The 11,465-nt window shown below is 48.1% G+C and overlaps 1 long non-coding RNA gene across 1 annotated transcript; it reads left to right on the plus strand.

Annotated features, from left to right (window-relative positions):
* Positions 1-1,175: 1,175 nt before the first annotated feature.
* LOC126989067 (uncharacterized) lies at positions 1,176-11,007 on the plus strand. Its single transcript, XR_007742841.1, has 3 exons — positions 1,176-1,229; positions 1,292-1,353; positions 10,654-11,007. It is a non-coding gene; the product is annotated as an uncharacterized LOC126989067 (long non-coding RNA).
* Positions 11,008-11,465: the final 458 nt, after the last annotated feature.

An 11,465-nucleotide genomic window follows, 5' to 3' on the forward strand; every position in this document is an offset into this window, starting at 1 on the left:
CGATTAAGCCAAGGTCAGCAGTCATTATCCCACCCGGGCGATTAAGCCAAGGTCCGCAATCATTATCCCACCCGGGCGATCAAGCCAAGGTCCGCATCCCACCGGGCGATTAAGCCAAGGTCTGCATCCCACCCGGGCGATTAAGCCAAGATCAGCAGTCATTATCCCACCCGGGCGATTAAGCCAAGGTCCTCATCCCACCCGGGCGATTAAGCCAAGGTCCGCATCCCACCCGGGCGATTAAGCCAAGGTCTGCATCACACCCGAGCGATTAAGCCAAGGTCCGCAATGATTATCCCACCCGGGCGATCAAGCCAAGGTCCGCATCCCAACCAGGAGATTATGCCAAGGTCCGCATCCCACCCGGGCGATTAAGCCAAGGTCTGCAATTATTATCCCACCCGGGCGATCAAGCCAAGGTCCGCATCCCACCCGGGCGATTAAGCCAAGATCAGCAATCATTATCCCACCCGGGCAATCAAGCCAAGGTCCGCATCCCACCCGGGCGATTAAGCCAAGGTCAGCAATCATTATCCCACCCGGGCGATCAAGCCAAGGTCCGCATCCCACCCGGGCGATTAAGCCAAGGTCTGCAATTATTATCCCACCCGGGCGATCAAGCCAAGGTCCGCATCCCACCCGAGCTATCAAGACAAGGTCCGCATCCCACCCGGGCAATTAAGCCAAGATCAGCAATTATTATCCCACCCGGGCAATCAAGCCAAGGTCCGCATCCCCCCCGGGCGATTAAGCCAAGGTCAGCAATCATTATCCCACCCTGGCAATCAAGCCAAGGTCCGCATCCCACCCGAGCTATCAAGTCAAGGGCCACATCCCACCCCGGCAATCAAGCTAACGACCGCATCCCACCAGAGCAATCACGCCAAGGGCCACATCCCACCCCGGCAATCAAGCTAAGGTCCGCATCCCACCCGAGCTATCAAGCCAAGGGCCACATCCCACCCCGGCAATCAAGCTAAGGTCCGCATCCCACCAGAGCAATCAAGCCAAGGGCCACATCCCACCCCGGCAATCAAGCAAAGGTCCGGATCCCACCCGAGCTATGAAGCCAAGGGCCACATCCCACCCCGGCAATCAAGCAAAGGTCCGGATCCCACCCGAGCTATCAAGCCAAGGGCCACATCCCACCCCGAGTATCAAGCTAAGGTCCACATCCCACCAGAGCAATCAAGCCAAGGGCCACATCCCACCCCGGCAATCAAGCTAAGGTCCCCATCCCACCAGAGCAATCAAGCCAATGGCCATATCCCACCCAGGCAATCAAGCTAAGGTCCGCATCCCACCCGGGCAATCAAGCCAAGGTCAACATCCCACCCGGGCAATCAAGCCAAGGTCAGCGATCATTATCCCACCCGGGCAGTTAAGCCAAGGTCAGCATCCCACCCGGACAGTCAAGCCAGGGTCAGCAACCCTCCCCATTCCTCCGGGCTTGGGACCGGCTTTTAGTTGGGCTGGCTTGCCCCCCAAGAGGCTGGGTTAACTGTTTTGTTACCCCTTTCTTCACCTCTTTCTATGTACAACAACTTTTGTTTTCACAGTCTCCGTAAAAGATGCAGTGGAAGGTTCACGGCACCTTCAGTTATCTTTCAACAACTGTAATTTCTTGTTTCTTTACTAACTTCATCTGTTTCGTTAATGACTTCCCTTTCCAACGTCTCCGCCTTCTTTTTTGAGGGTAATTGTGCTTCTTCCTCAAAGTGTGTCCGCGATTCGTCATCACTCAACTATACGTTGTTCTCCTTAGGATCGTCATCAAGGTTAGGGTAACGCATATATTGAGGGCATTTGGTGTTGGCGGCCTCTTCTGACCGCCTGCAAGGGACGGGGACCTCCTCGGGGCCCCTCAGTAACTCCGTCTCTGCCGTGAGGGGGCCCAATGCTTCCCCCTCGGCCCCCGCCCCCGGCCCTAGCACGAAGACTGTTTGGCTCTTCACAAAATGCCAAGACGAAGATAAAGTTAATATATTTTTTAAGTGTATTGATGCTGATGAAACCGAGTTTATCAATTCTAGGATGGAAAACCGGATAGACTCCCGACCGTGGATTCAGCATCGAAAACCTGTTCTTGCGACACCATCCGGCAGAGACCGTTTCTTTATAGGAGGGAATGTCTAATAAAGAGAAAACTGTACTGCGCAGATAAAAATAACCAGGCAAACACACACACACACACACACACACACACACACACACACACACACACACACACACACACACACACACACACACACACACACACACACACACACACACACATGCGTGTACACTTATGAAAGAAATTTGAAAAAAGAGAAAATAGTGTAAGGAGAGAAAGAGAGAGAAAGAATTAAGAAAGATACAATGATGTGAACAAAAGAAAGGAGAGAGAGAGAGAGAGAGAGAGAGATAATAGAAGATTAAAAAAGACAATGTTAAAGTACAGTGAGAGGAAGAGAAGAGGAACACAGATAGAGGGTAGTTGCTAAGTTAGATGATGATGACGATGATAAGGAGGAGGAGGAGGAGCACTGAGGCCACGCGCTTCTTTACCTTTACCTGCCTATTCTACTCTCCCTTCCTCCTCTATACCAAACATTTTTCACACTTGGTAAATTCTTCATATAGTCATCGTTCGAATATTTAAAAGCTATCTCAAAATCATCGTTTGGGTAAATTCTAAAGTCATCTCGTCTTTATCCTTAGTTGTATCTGTCCTTCCATCATGGCGCCGCGAGGAAGACTGTCAGACTGCTACGTGGCGGCTGGCAGCGATAGACCCCGCGTAGTAATATATCAGGAATGTAATCGTTTAAAATCAAAATACAAATACTCGCGCTATTATTTACCTTATTATAGAGAAGAAAATAACGTAGAACTCGTAAAGACCGATTTATGTCCGAAATCGTAATGATCCATGCGCGTTCTGGATATTACTGGGTTAGGAACTAGTTTACATGGTGCACTGCAAGGCACCTATCAGGCTCAGTCTGTCCATAGAGGCGCTCGTGAAACAATAACAATGGACTTAGAGAAAATCGTGAGGCAGAGCTCTCATCAGCGAGGCGGGAGGAGGAGGAGGAGGAGGAGGAATAGAATAGAATAGAATAGAACTTATTTCCATTATTACAATGGCTATTCTTGACATATATCTTATAATCAATTAGATTTATAACAAAAGTCCCATACAATAAGGCCAGTGAAGTTTAGCCAGACGTGTTAAAAACTAAATTCAGGCACAGAGAGCTAATAAGTATTAGACCATAAAGCAACAGTGCTGAGTCAAAATAAAAACAAGAAAAAGATTTAACAGGGCGAGGCCTATCACAGTCAGATGTAAAATAAATAAAATCAAATATGGGACCAAAAACTAAAAATTGAATAAAAGTTAGATAAGCTACTGGGAAAATTGCCTATTAAGTAAAAAAAAAATTGAGACGTGATTTGAAAGTGAACAACAGGAGGCAGGTTGTTCCAAAGTGAGGGAGCACTCACTTGGAAAGACCTGGTGGCAAGGCAAGTGTTACACCGGGGTACATGTAGGTGTTCAGTCTGCCTGGTGTTTACATGGTGACGGCGACTGTCACGAACACGAGCTAATGGGAGCAACCACTCAGGGAGGTCATGGTTGATTATCCTATATGTGAGTGTTATAATCTCATACACATACTGGTGATTTATTTTCAGCCATTTCAGCTCCCTAAGGAAGGGAGTAACATGGTCACTTTTTGCAGCGCCTCCGAAGAGCCACTTTGGCTGGAATCAGTGATAAAAGCCTTCTGGATCCAATATAGATACATTGTTTTGGGGGCATTGAGAATTAGACGATTTGCATTAAAGTATGCCTTAGCTAATTTAGTCTTCAGCTTTTTGTATAAGGTCCTTTAAATTATCAATATTACTTGAAAGAATAATTTGGGTGTCGTTTGCGTATTGAATGACGTCACAGTTGAGGAGGAATGAAGCAAGATCATTAACATAAATATTAAAGAGAATAGGGCCAAGAACAGACCCCTGAGGCACCCCATATGAAATACCTGTCTTATCAGACACGGTGTCATTTAATCGCACTGATTGTGTTCTGTCACTAAGGTAACTCTCGAACCAGAATGGATCCACATTGCATTTAAGGTATTTTTTTAAGTAAAATAACATGAATAACGCTGTCAAAGGCCTTTGATAAATCGCAGAGAGTGACCAGAGAGACATTTTTATTATCCATGTTGGAATATAGATTCTTAGTTAGTGTTAATAGAGCTGAAGTAGTTGATAACTTTGGTCTGAAGCCATGCTGAGCATTAATAAGTAGGTGATTTGATTCCAGATGCTGAATCAAATGTGATGAAACTATTTTTTCTAGTAGTTTGGAGAGGAGTGGGAGGAGAGATATGGGACGATAATTACTGGGGTCGTTTACATCACCAGTCTTTAGGATTGGCACCACGATTGAGAATTTCCATGCTGTGGGAAAAATTCCTGTGACTATTGACGTGTTCATGATGGTGGTTAAATAGGAGAAAATAACAGGAAGGGAATCATTAAGGAATCTCAGTGGTATCCCATGAGACCCACATGCATCACTATTGTTCATATGTGCAATGGTAAGGACTAAAGTTTGCCAGTCAATAGGCTCAGGTCTGAACAGACAGTTAGGATCAGTGATGTCAACTGGATCTGCAGTTGGGAGACTTGAGGAGTCACCTAATTGTGTCTTTTCAAAAGTGATTCTACCAACGTTAGCAAAAAAATCATTGAAGAGCTTAGCAGTCTGCATGGTAGTTTCTTTATGGTTACATGTGACAGGCAGATTACTGCCTTTATTATTAGGGATAAGTTCCTTAATGGTTTTCCAAATGATTTTACTATTACCTTTGTTGTCAATTTTGTTGTTGTAGAATTCGGATTTAAAGTAGTGAATAGATCTTCTGACTTGGCACTTTAAGTTTATATAAGTATTTACTAGGTTAACGTTGCGTGTGTCTTTTTTCTAGGCTTTCAAGGCATTGTTATTTTGTTGTATCAAAGTTCTTAACTCTTCATTAAGCCATTTAGCAAAGGGTCTTTTCAATTCCTTTGTCACTAAGGGTGCGCAAAAATCAAGACATTTCAAAAAGATACCATTAAGAACCTTAACTTGAGTACTGACATTACCAGTAATGTAGATGTTATCTAATGTCTTACTTTCTGATGTTAATAAATTACAGAATAATTATGGTGAGTAGTTCTTCATTTCTCGGAATGTTTTTGTTATAGTTAGCCTTTTTAGGTTTGGCAATGTCAAGAGTGAGAGTTAGCAAGTCATGGTCAGCAATGGGGCAAACAATACCATCATGGTCCAACACTAAGGCAGGATTATTTGTCACAATAAGATCCAATAATGTTGCCGACAGGGATGTAGTTCTTATTGGCTAATTTACTGACTGACTTAATTTTGTATTATTAATTACTTATTCCATTTTGTTGTTTTTAGATAAAAAAAATTACAATTAAAGTCACCCAACACATAAAAAGGCTTATTTCTGAGGTGTTTATAATAAAAACATCTAAAATGTAGTCAAAATGTGAAAGAGTTAGCGTGCGGGTGACGGTACATGCAGCCAATTGTTAGAAGGTAGTTTTCGGCATTGCACGGTAAGCCATAAGTCCTCAATCCCCTCGACTCGGTCAATGTTTACATCAATCACAGTGACAGTACAAATATTCCTAACATATATACACACTCCTCCACCTCTGCTTTTGTCACGTCTATATACACTAAAATCAGGCATGGCAATGTGCTGGTCTAAAACATCATTGGTCAACCAGGTTTCACTCACACATAAAATGTCAGGTTGACGTTCGTTCACTAAAAGACGTATTTCGTCAAGATTACATAAAAGACTTTGTGCATTGATTTGTTCAATTTCCAATTTGTCCTTTTTTTTCGTGTAAGTGGCTCTGTCTTCATGGCCGGACTCCTATTCGACAGGAAGCTGGCATAACCTTTCTTTGTGACCAAGGCGACGGTAATTACCGCACCTCAGTCTGTGGTCGAATCGACAGGTAGCCAGTCTATGGTTGTGTTCCCCACAGTTATAACAGCCAAATCTCGGAGCTGCATGGTGAGGTGCACAGCTCGAGACAGGCGCAATAGGCCACGACGTAAAAAAAAATAAAAAAATAAAAATAAATAAATAAAAAAAATAAAAAGTGGGGTGGAGCTCCTTGTCACGGGCTCCTCCCTGCTGGTGCTAGACTGAAGCTCCTGTTCCAGATGGGTGAGTCGTGTCTGCAGTGACCTAATTGTTTCGTAAGCAGTCCTGACTTCTTCATTAAGTAGCTCGATTTCCAAGTCTTTGGTATTTATACGGTTTTTAATGCTCTCAATATTAAGGGCAATTTTCTGAATGTCGGAGCAGAGAGGCAGGTCAGTATTAGAAAGGTGCAATTCAGAGTGATTAGAGTGGTGTGATTGGTCGGTCTCGCTGTGGAGTAGATTCATGGGGTTGTCCTGGTATGGCGGCACGGTGGCAGCAGGCTGGCGTGACTGCCCATCCTTAGAGTCAAGCGAATGAGCATCTTCGCAACGAGGGCGTTGAGTGGCTTCAGCGTGAGGTGCCATATCACTGATGAGAGCAGGTGTGGCGTCAGTACCTGGAGCTGTGTCAGGTTGGGAATTCTGAAGGATCATGTTGATGAGCTGATCCTTTCTCCCCCATACATTAGACAGTCCAAGTTCTCGGCATCTTGGAGAAGGAGGAGGAAGAGGAGGAGGAGAAGGAGGAGGAGGAGGAGGAGGAGGAGGAGGAGGAGGCGGAGGAGGAGGTGAAGGAGGAGGAGTAGGAGGAAGAGGATGGATATGTTGGTAGTGGTCTTGATGGTGATAGTGATGGAAGAAAAAATGAAGTAGAAAAGGAGATGAGGAAAAAAGAAAGAGGAATAGACGGAGGATAAAAAAAAGGGAAGAGGTGGAATTTTGCAGGAAGAAATTTTTTATGTAGAGGATAATGTGGAGTGTGTGTGTTTAAAGTGAATGGTTGGAGTATATACAAGTGTACATGAGAACAGAGTGTATGTTTATAAGTGTATGTATATATCATTATCCCACCCGGGCAATCAAGCCAAGGTCTGCATCCCACCCGGGCAATCAAGCCAAGGTCTGCATCCCACCCGGGCGATTAAGCCAAGGTCCGCAATTATTATCCCACCCGGGCAATCAAGCCAAGGTCTGCATCCCACCCGGGCGATTAAGCCAAGGTCCGCTTGTCAAAACCCCGTCGTACGTGCTAGTAATGTTGTAATTACCACCACACCGTGCCCTTAATGCGGACCCGGTAGGAGCCGCTGTTCCTAAGATTATCCAAATGCAGTCATGAAGGAAGGCGTTGCATAGATTTTTTCATTAACTAATCCAAGAGTGGTATCAGAATAAGTGGGTAAAGTTTGAGTGAGTTGTTTTGCTAGTGGGCATGTTAGTGCACATGAGAAGAGCTGAAGGATGAGTATAATGTGGAGTGTGTGTGTTTAAAGTGAATGGTTGGAGTATATACAAGTGTACATGAGAACAGAGTGTATGTTTATAAGTGTATGTATATATCATTATCCCACCCGGGCAATCAAGCCAAGGTCTGCATCCCACCCGGGCAATCAAGCCAAGGTCTGCATCCCACCCGGGCGATTAAGCCAAGGTCCGCAATTATTATCCCACCCGGGCAATCAAGCCAAGGTCTGCATCCCACCCGGGCGATTAAGCCAAGGTCCGCTTGTCAAAACCCCGTCGTACGTGCTAGTAATGTTGTAATTACCACCACACCGTGCCCTTAATGCGGACCCGGTAGGAGCCGCTGTTCCTAAGATTATCCAAATGCAGTCATGAAGGAAGGCGTTGCATAGATTTTTTCATTAACTAATCCAAGAGTGGTATCAGAATAAGTGGGTAAAGTTTGAGTGAGTTGTTTTGCTAGTGGGCATGTTAGTGCATATGAGAAGAGCTGAAGGATGAGTATAATGTGGAGTGTGTGTGTTTAAAGTGAATGGTTGGAGTATATACAAGTGTACATGAGAACAGAGTGTATGTTTATAAGTGTATGTATATATCATTATCCCACCCGGGCAATCAAGCCAAGGTCTGCATCCCACCCGGGCAATCAAGCCAAGGTCTGCATCCCACCCGGGCGATTAAGCCAAGGTCCGCAATTATTATCCCACCCGGGCAATCAAGCCAAGGTCTGCATCCCACCCGGGCGATTAAGCCAAGGTCCGCAGTCATTATTCCACCCGGGCGATTAAGCCAAGGTCAAAAATCATTATCCCACTCGGGCGATTAAGCCAAGGTCCGCATCCCACCCGGGCGATTAAGCCAAGGTCCGCATCCCACCCGGGCAATTAAGCCGAGGTCCGCATCCCACCCGGGCAATTAAGCCAAGGTCCGCAATCATTATCCCACCCTGGCAATTAAGCCAAGGTCCGCATCCCACCCGGGAGATTAAGCCAAGGTCAGCAATCATTATCCCACCCGGGCGATTAAGCCAAGGTCCGCATCCCACCCGGGCGATTAAGCCAAGGTCAGCAATCATTATCCCACCCGGGCGATTAAGCCAAGGTCCGCATCCCACCCGGGCGATTAAGCCAAGGTCCGCATCCCACCCGGGCGATTAAGCTAAGGTCAGCAGTCATTATCCCACCCGGGCGATTAAGCCAAGGTCCGCATCCCACCCGGGCGATTAAGCCAAGGTCTGCATCCCACCCGGGCGATTAAGCCAAGGTCTGCATCCCACCCGGGCGATTAAGCCAAGGTCCGCATCCCACCCGGGCGATCAAGCCAAGGTCTGCATCCCACCCGGGCGATTAAGCCAAGGTCTGCATCCCACCCGGGCGATTAAGCCAAGGTCAGCATCCTACCCGGGCGATTAAGCCAAGGTCCGCAATCATTATCCCACCCGGGCGATTAAGCCAAGGTCAGCAATCATTATCCCACCCGGGCGATTAAGCCAAGGTCCGCATCCTACCCGGGCGGTTAAGCCAAGGTCTGCATCCCACCCGGGCGATTAAGCCAAGGTCAGCAATCATTATCCCACCCGGGCGATTAAGCCAAGGTCCGCAACCCACCCGGGCGATTAAGCCAAGGTCTGCATCCCACCCGGGCGATTAAGCCAAGGTCCGCAGTCATTATCTCACCCGGGCGATCAAGCCAAGGTCCGCATCCCACCCGGGCGATTAAGCCAAGGTCTGCATCCCACCCGGGCGCTTAAGCCAAGGTCAGCAGTCATTATCCCACCCGGGCGATTAAGCCAAGGTCCGCATCCCACCCGGGCGATTAAGCCAAGGTCCGCATCCCACCCGGGCGATTAAGCCAAGGTCTGCATCCCACCCGGGCGATTAAGCCAAGGTCCGCAATCGTTATCGCACCCGGGCGATCAAGCCAAGGTCCGCATCCCACCCGGGCGATTAAACCAAGGTCCAAAATTATTATCCCACCCGGGCGATTAAGCCAAGGTCCGCAATCATTATCCCACCCAGGCGATTAAGCCAAGGTCCGCATCCCACCTGGGCGATTAAACCAAGGTCCACAATTATTATCCCACCCGGGCGATCAAGCCAAGGTCCGCATCCCACCCGTGCGATTAAGCCAAGGTCATCAATCATTATCCCACCCGGGCAATCAAGCCAAGGTCCGCATCCCACCCGGGCAATTAAGCCAAGATCAGCAATTATTATCCCACCCGGGCAATCAAGCCAAGGTCCTCATCCCACCCGGGCGATTAAGCCAAGGTCAGCAATCATTATCCCACCCTGGCAATCAAGCCAAAGTCCGCCTCCCACCTGAGCTATCAAGCCAAGGGCCACATCCCACCCCGGCAATCAAGTTAAGGTCCCCATCCCACCAGAGCAATCAAGCCAAGGGCCACATCCCACCCCGGCAATCAAGCTAAGGTCTGCATCCCACCCGAGCTATCAAGCCAAGGGCCACATCCCACCCCGGCAATCAAGCTAAGGTCCGCATCCCACCAGAGCAATCAAGCAAAGGGCCACATCCCACCCCGGCAATCAAGCTAAGATCCGCATCCCACCAGAGCAATCAAGCCAAGGGCCACATCCCACCCCGGCATTCAAGCTAAGGTCCGCATCCCACCAGAGCAATCAAGCCAAGGGCCACATCCCACCCCGGCAATCAAGCTAAGATCCGCATCCCACCAGAGCAATCAAGCCAAGGGCCACATCCCACCCCGGCATTCAAGCTAAGGTCCGCATCCCACCAGAGCAATCAAGCCAAGGGCCACATCCCAACCCGGCAATCAAGCAAAGGTCCGCATCCCACCTGAGCTATCAAGCCAAGGGCCACATCCCACCCTTGCAATCAAGCTAAGGTCTGCATCCCACCAGAGCTATCAAGCCAAGGGCCACATCCAACCCCGGCAATCAAGCTAAGGTTCGCATCCCACCAGAACAATCAAGCCAAGGGCCACATCCCACCCTTGCAATCAAGATAAAGTTCGCATCCCACCAGAGCTATCAAGCCAAGGGCCACATCCAACCCCGGCAATCATGCTAAGGTCCGCATCCCACCAGAGCTATCAAGCCAAGGGCCACATTCCACCCCGGCAATCAAGCTAAGGGCCGCATCCCACCCGGGCAATCAAGCCAAGATCAACATCCCACCCGGGCAATCAAGCCAAGGTCAGCGATCATTATCCCACCCGGGCAGTTAAGCCAAGGTCAGCATCCCACCCGGACAGTCAAGCCAGGGTCAGCAACCCTCCCCATTCCTCCGGGCTTGGGACCGGCTCTTAGTTGGGCTGGCTTGCCCCCCAAGAGGCTGGGTTAACAGTTTTGTTCCCCCTTTCTTCACCTCTTTCTACGTACAACAACTTTTGTTTTCACAGTCTCCGTAAAAGATGCAGTGGAAGGTTCACGGCACCTTCAGTTATCTTTCAACAACTGTAATTTCTTGTTTCTTTACTAACTTCATCTGTTTCGTTAATGACTTCCCTTTCCAACGTCTCCGCCTTCTTTTTTGAGGGTAATTGTGTTTCTTCCTCAAAGTGTATCCGCGATTCGTCATCACTCAACTATACGTTGTTCTCCTTAGGATCGTCATCAAGGTTATTGTAACGCATATATTAAGGGCATTTGGTGCTGGCGGCCTCTTCTGACCGCCTGCAGGGGCCGGGGACCTCCTCGGGGCCCCTCAGTTACTCCGTCCCTGCCGTGAGGGGGCCCAATGCTTCCCCCTCGGCCCCCGCCCCCGGCCCTAGCAGGAAGACTGTTTGGCTCTTCACAAACTGCCAACACGAAGATAAAGTTAATATATTTTTTAAGTGTATTGATGCTGATGAAACCGAGTTTATCAATTCTAGGATGGAAAACCGGATAGACTCCCGACCGTGGATTCAGCATCGAAAACCTGTTCTTGCGACACCATCCGGCAGAGACCGTTTCTTTATAGGAGGGAATGTCTAATAAAGAGAAAACTGTACTGCGCAGATAAA

This window comes from Eriocheir sinensis, unplaced genomic scaffold (genome assembly GCF_024679095.1).
Source record: "Eriocheir sinensis breed Jianghai 21 unplaced genomic scaffold, ASM2467909v1 Scaffold104, whole genome shotgun sequence".
Lineage (NCBI taxonomy): Eukaryota > Metazoa > Arthropoda > Malacostraca > Decapoda > Varunidae > Eriocheir > Eriocheir sinensis.